Genomic DNA, 7166 nt, shown 5'->3' with positions numbered 1-7166 from the left:
AAGTTAAATCAGAAATGTGTGACCATGGGAGGGGCAGAAGGGAAGGGAGTGGTGAGGCAAGAGAAAATAAGTGAGACTAGAGAGAAAGTACAATGGGTAGTAGCGGGTTTGGTGCCTGTCTGTGTGACCAACCCTAGTTCCATCCCAGAAATCGTTGTACGGTCTCCCAAGCCCACCAGGGGTGATCCCTGAGCACGGAGCCAGGAGTAAGCCCGCCCTGAGCACCACCGGGCGTGGGCCCAACTTTGGCCGCCTCCCGCAGGTGGCCGCCAGCACTGCCAGCTGTAGCTAACACATCCCCCAAAACGACAGCAACAATAAAAAGTGTTAAGGGATAGGTCAGCAGGATAGCCCATTTACAGGGCCGGAACAATAGCACAGCGGGTAGGGCATCTGCCTTGCAACAGCCAACTCAGGTTCAATCCCTGGCATCCTATATGACCCCCCAAGCACTGCCAGGAGTAATTCCTGAGTCCAGAGCCAGGAGTCACCCCTGAGCATCATTGGGTGTGACCCAAAAAGAAAAAAAAAAGGACATACGACATAATAAATAGGCCTTTGCTAAATATCGAAAGGAGGCAGGTGTGAAAGGAGATATTTCACGTACTGTCTTCATTTATATCTGTTCATTCTGCAAACATCACTCCACCTCTCAGGTGCAGGGGGCAGATGTGTGTTTACACAGGTGTGTTGGGGGGGGTGGAGGAGAGAGTACAGGGATGAGGCACTGGCTTTGCATGCACTGACTGTGGCTCTATCCCCGCCCCTGAGCATCACCAGGAGTGATCCCAAAGCCCAGAGTCGAGTAAGTCCTGAGGTCCTGAACATTGCGGGTGTGGCCTAAAAGTCAATAAAATAAAGGCTTGTGTAGAGAAGAAGCAGAATTCAGAGCCAAAGAACACAACACAACATGAGCCAGGGAATGAGAGAGAGAGAGAGAGAGAGAGAGACGGACAGACAGTGACAGACAGAGACATAGAGACAGAGACAGAGACAGACAGACACAGAGACAGAGACAGAAACAGAGATTAGACTTTTATTACTTTTTTTTGGGGGGGGGATTGGGGTCACACCCACCTGTGCTCAGAATTTACACTCACTCAGGAATCATTTCCGGCAGGCCTTAGGGAACCAAATGGGTTGCCAGATATCGAACCTGGATCGGCCACGTTCAAGGCATGCGTCCCACCTACTGTAGTGTCTCTCCAGCCCAACATGTGATTTTATTTTATTTTTGCTTTTTGGGTCACACCTGGCAATGCACAGGGGTCACTCCTGGCTCATGCACTCAGGAATCACTCCTGGCGGTGCTCAGGGAACCATATGGGATGCTGGGAATCAAACCCGGGTTGGCTGTGTGCAAGGCAAACGCCCTATCCGCTGTGCTATCGCTCCAGCCCCCAACATGTGATTTTGGATGTGGGGTGTGTCAGGGATTTGTTTCAAATGGCCCGCTAAGCATCCCCCAATTGCGCATTAGTAATTCTTTCTAGTTAAAGCCCTTAGTCTCATGAGAACAGAATCCTCCTGAGACTTGACCAAGAACTGTTGGGGGCAAGACTCAGGAAGAGCTGCTCAAGGGCAGTTTCTAGTACCAGCTACTTAGAGGACTGAAATATTTGTTAAACTTTTTTATTGAATCACTGTGGGATAGACCCTTACAAAGCTGTTCATGATTGGATTTCAGTCACACAGTGTTCCAACACCATCCCTCCATCAGTGTACATTTCCCCAGGTTCCACCAGTGCCCCAGGTTCCCTCCCATCACGCCCCCCTACCCCCTGCCCCCCACCCCGTCTGCCTCTATGGCAGGCGCTTTTCCTCTCTCTCTCTCTCTCTCTCTCTCTCTCTCCTTTCGGGCATTGTGGTTTGCAATATTGATATGAAAGGTTATCAAGAATACCCCTTTACCTACTTTTAACCCTCAGATCTTGTCCAGCGTGATCATTCCCTGCTACTATTGTCATACTGGTCTCTTCTCTATCTTATTTACCCTCCGCCCCACACACACCTGTGGTTCCTTCTGACCACTGACTAGTCCTCCGAAACAAAGGCCTTAGTTTTCTGTAACTTCTTAGACTTGCCTTTCTCTTTAGAAAGATTTTCCCTTATCTGGGTTACTTTTTGCAACAAAAGGTTTTCAACCTGAACTTAGCCCTTTGCTAAAATCCTGTCCAGCAGGAATTCTTCTGTTTCTCAATCACTTTTGCCTTTTTTTTTTTTTTTTGGGTCACACCCAGCGATGCACAGGGGTGACTCCTGGCTCATGCACTCAGGAGTTACCCCGGGTCAGCCGCATTCAAGGCAAACACCCTACCTGCTGTGCTATGACTCCAGCCCCTCAGTCATTTTTGTTTTAAAAAAGCAAAACAGGGGCCGGAGCGATAGCACAGCGGGTAGGGCATTTGCCTTGCACGCGGCCGACCCGGGTTCGATCCCCGGCATCCCATATGGTCCCCCAAGCACTGCCAGGAGTAATTCCTGAGTGCAAAGCCAGGAGTAACCCCTGAGCATCGCTGGGTGTGACCCAAAAAGCAAAAAAAAAAAAAAAAAAAAAAAAAAAAAAAAAAAAAGCAAAACAAAGCTTTTCTCTTTTCCACGGGGTAGTTTCTGAAGCTGTTGGTGCTTTGGCAATTTACACCCTATCTGTTGCCCATTCTCATGGACAGCAGGTAGGGCGTTTTGTCTTGTTTGGGGTGAACAGCCACTCAAGGCTTATTCCTGACTCTGCTCAGGCAATGCTCGCAGGACCCCCACGTCGTCCTGCTGGGGATCGAAGGTGGATCAGCCGCACGTAGGGCGAAGGTAGATCAGCCGCACGTAGGACGAACGCCTTGTCCACTGTCCTGAGAGCACGTTTCTAGAACTACGGGGTGGAGGTGGGGGGGTGAGTGAGGGTGAGGATAAGGAGATACGGCAAAGGGATGGCTCCCTAGCCGTGAGCGGGCACGTCTGGAGGGGTTCAGGGGTCCGAGCAGTGCTAGGGATGCAACCAGGGCCTCTCGGTGGCGGCAGAGATTGTGTGCCAGCGCCCCCCCCCTCCACTCCTTTTCAGCTCCCCAGGATGGGGCAGAGGCTTTGCCATCTCAAAATGCTGCCCCAGTTCCTTTCCTCCTGGGGGTTCTGAGGCCAGGAACACTTGGCCTGGGTTTGTGGCCCCGCCCAGATCTCAGCTAAGTTTTCCTGCACCCTGGTTCTCCGGGCTGTGGCTTGGAGACCTTCACAAGGTTAGCGGGACCGGCCCGGGAGATACGCCTGCTCCGTGGCTCCAGGCTCCAGGCACGCGGCCCGCAGACGGCCCCCGCCCGGCACAGAACCGTCCCTCTGCTGGCGCTTCCCGATTTCCCTGAGGATCCAGGCCCTTCCCCCACCGCCGTCTATTATTAACAGGTCCAGACACCTGATCTGGCGGCCTGGGGAGCAGCAGGAAGCAGCAGTTGCACAGAGCTTAGCGCAGGGGATCAACTCCAGGAAAAGACCCAGAAGTCTAGCGTGGAAATTAAGGGGCAGATGGTAATTGCGTGCGTGCGTGCGTGCGTGCATGCGTGTGCGTGCGTGTGCGTTTGTTGTGCGTGTGTGCGTGTGTGCGTGTGTGCATATTGCAGATACTAAGCACTGTACTAAATGCCCGCAGGCAGGCCCCCTCCACCCACCACCCTTCCCACATCCACCCCCAGGGTCCGTACAGCGCTGGGGTCGGGGGTGGGGGAAAGAACAGATACCGGAAGCACCCGAAGCACTCTGACTTCTGGACTACAGAGCCCGTATTGGTGGTCCAAGGACACTGATGAACTAAATGCCATCTGAAAAAGCATCAGTCGGAGACTTCCAGTCGCATGGAAAGCCACTGCGCATGCCTTGAAAGTGCCTGAACCGGGCTGGAGAAACAGCACAGCAGCTATGACTGCCTGGCATGCCACCGAAGGCATGAGACCCCGACTCTGAGCCTTGCCAGGAGTGGCCCCAGAACATCACCCATATGTCATTGCTCCACAGAAACAGTGCCGAAAGCCTATGACAGGGGCCAGGCAGCACAGCAGGTAGGGTGCTTGCTGCTTGCCTTGCCTGTGGCTAGCTTGGGTTCTTTATTTTATTGGGTCACACCCGGCGATGCACAGGGGTTACTCCTGTCTCTGTGCTCAGGAATGACTCCTGGCAGTGCTCGGGGGACCACATGGGATGCTGGGAATCGAACCTGGGTCGGCCATGTGCAAGGCAAACTCCCTACCCGCTGTGCTATCGCTCCAGCCCCTGGCTTGGGCTCTATCCCTGGCTCCATCTATTGTCCCCCACATCCCACCAGGAGTGATTCCTGAGCACCTGAGTGTGTTTCAAAACCAAAAACCAATAGATTTGTATAGACTCTGCCTGTTTTTTGAAATATATTTGGTAACCTTATTTAAATAAGTAATATTATTCAATAATATTTAATATATTAAATATTGATAACTTAATCTTCTATACAAATATATATTCGGTAACCTCACTAAATCCAATAAATTCTAAGTTTTGAACATCAAAAAACATATGTAGGGGCTGGAGAGATAGCACAGTGGGTAGGGCGTTTGCCTTGCACGCGGCCGACCCGGGTTCAAATCCCAGCATCCCATATGGTCCCCTGAGCACGGCCAGGGGTAATTCCTGAGTGCAGAGCCAGGAGTAACCCCTGTGCATCGCCAGGTGTGACCCAAAAAGCAAAAAACAAAAAAATAAAAAAACAAAACCATATGTATATCATTATGTCATCAGCAAATTTCTTTGGCCTTTATAATCCTCTTACATTTTTTGAGTTATCCCTTGCAGGGGGTTGTACAGGGGTAAGTGGAAGAGCTGTGGTATTGAACACCCTAGTCTCCTCAGCTCCTGGAGAGCAACTTCAATCTGCTGTTTTTTGGGGGGCCATACCCCGCAGTGCTCAGCAGACTGGAGGGGATTCCCAATATTGGCCCAGGGCCAGCCAAGTGCCAGGCAGGTGCCCTACCCACTGTATTGTCTCCGGTCCTCTTTTGCTGTTTTTGGACACCACCGGGCAGTGCCCAGGTATAGTGGACAGTATCAGTCCTAGCGGGCTTAGGGACCGTACATGGCGTAGGGATGGAACCCAGGTCAGCTGCCTGCAAGGAAAGTGCCCACCTGCTATACTATCTGTACGACCCCTCCGGCCGCCAATTTCAAGCTTGTATTGAGCCTTACTGTAGGGATTTTGTTGATACTTTTTACCAGATTTTGGAAGTGCCCTTTTGTCCATGACTGTGCTTTTAACTTATAGTTAGGTATTATGGTGCTTGGCCTGGCCCGTTTCGATGCCAGGGTAGCTCACAGCTTGCTCTGGGTCTATTCAGTCCCTCCTTGGGCCCCTGCTTTTGGGTGGCTAGGAATTAAGGGCAACTGACATACAAAAAGACATTGCTTTAAACTATGAGAAAGATGGAGAAAAGCAATATCTAAATTACAAGTTCAATGTCCTAGAAGGATCTGATCTTACAAGTTAACAGAATCTGATTAGGGAAAAAGGTGATTAACTGGTTGGGGAGGAGAGCACAGAGAAGTTTACAGATAAACAAAAGAATGGGAGTGACTCAGGAGCACTGTGATGGGTGTAACCCAATAAACCCAAGGTCACTGTGGCAAGGCTGAAAGGACAAACCCAGTGTTATCCTACACCTTTTTGTTCCTGTTTTCACTGTTTTGGTCACACTGGCTGTGCTCAGAGTTTACCGTGGGCAGTTTGGTGTACCACCACTTAGGGTGCTAGAAATGGCACCTTGCCCACAGAACTCTCCAATCCCTCAGGGTGTTTAACTTTCAATTGATATTGGAATTTATGTCCCACCCCGCCCCATTCAGATAACTTAATTTTTTTTTTTGCTTTTTTTTTTTTGGGGTAATACCCAGCGATAACCAGGGGTTATTCCTGGCTCTGTGCTCAGGAATCACTCCTGGCAGTGCTCAGGGGACCATATGGGATACTGGGAATCAAACCCGGGCCAGTGGCGTGCGAGGCAAATGCCTGCTTTACTATTGCTCTAGCCCCCAGAATATTTAATTTTGTTATTAGATGAGTTGCATCAATTACTATCAAGTATTGATTTAATCTTAAATTTTTGCAGCAAATCCAAATTTTTAATTGTTCTTTGGTCAGAGTTAGAGGTACTCTGGGCTTGCTCCTGGCTCTGTGCTCAGGGAAGACTAAAAGATGAGGAATTATTGCTTTTCCCATTTCTGATTGTATACTTTTGGGTCTAATGGTTTATTCTATGGTTGTTTTCTAGGGTACCTTTTGTGACTGGACCACCCATGATGGTCCCTGGTGCTCAGGGCATCATGTGCAGTGCCGGGAATTAAACCGGGGTTGACTGTAAGCCAAGGTAAACAATTTAACCTCTGTAACCTCTCTGGTTCATCTTTTGTGATTTTTGCAAAGTTTGTGTATAAGTCTATCCAGCCCTGATTTTTAATTTATTTTCGGTTTTGGGCCATACCTAGTGGTGTTCCAGGCTCAGTCCTGGCTCTGCACTCAGGGACCACTCCTGGTGGGCTTGGGAGAGTGTGGAGTGCCAGGGATCAAACTCACATAGGACATGTGCAAGGCATATGTCTTACCTGTTTGTACTATAGCTCTGGCCTCAGCCCTGAATTTTTTCTGGGGTCACACCCAAAAGAATGGGAGTGACTCAGGAGCACTGTGCTTGGATGAGCCTCATGCATGAAGGTACCGGCAGAGGAACCCAGGTATGTGGGACCCAGGGCTGAGACCTCCAAGCCTGCTCGATCGGGACTGGGCCTCTTCCGCCCAGATTTTCCATTTTCCAGTAGCTAGTTGGTCACACCCAGGGACTGCACCCCCTCCACCCCCCTCCCTGTAATCCCACCAATGGCCAACATCCAGAGACTTAAAAGCAAGCTCCCAGAACATCTTATAGCCTACTTCTCCCTTGGGAGAACCAGCAGGCCACAGTTTCCTGCCCACATGGGAGAGCCTCACAAACTCCCTGTGGCGTATTCATATGCCAAAACCAGTAACAATGCTGGTTCTCATTCCTCTAAGCCTGAAAGGGCATCGTTGGGAAGGACGGGAGAGGCTTCTAAAATCTCAGGGCTAGGACAAACGGAGACGTTACTGAGACTGCTTGAGAAATTCTACGATTAACAGGATGATGATGATG

The sequence above is a fragment of the Sorex araneus genome, chromosome X (genome assembly GCF_027595985.1).
Source record: "Sorex araneus isolate mSorAra2 chromosome X, mSorAra2.pri, whole genome shotgun sequence".
NCBI lineage: Eukaryota > Metazoa > Chordata > Mammalia > Eulipotyphla > Soricidae > Sorex > Sorex araneus.
Note: the sequence above shows the minus strand (reverse complement) of the source record.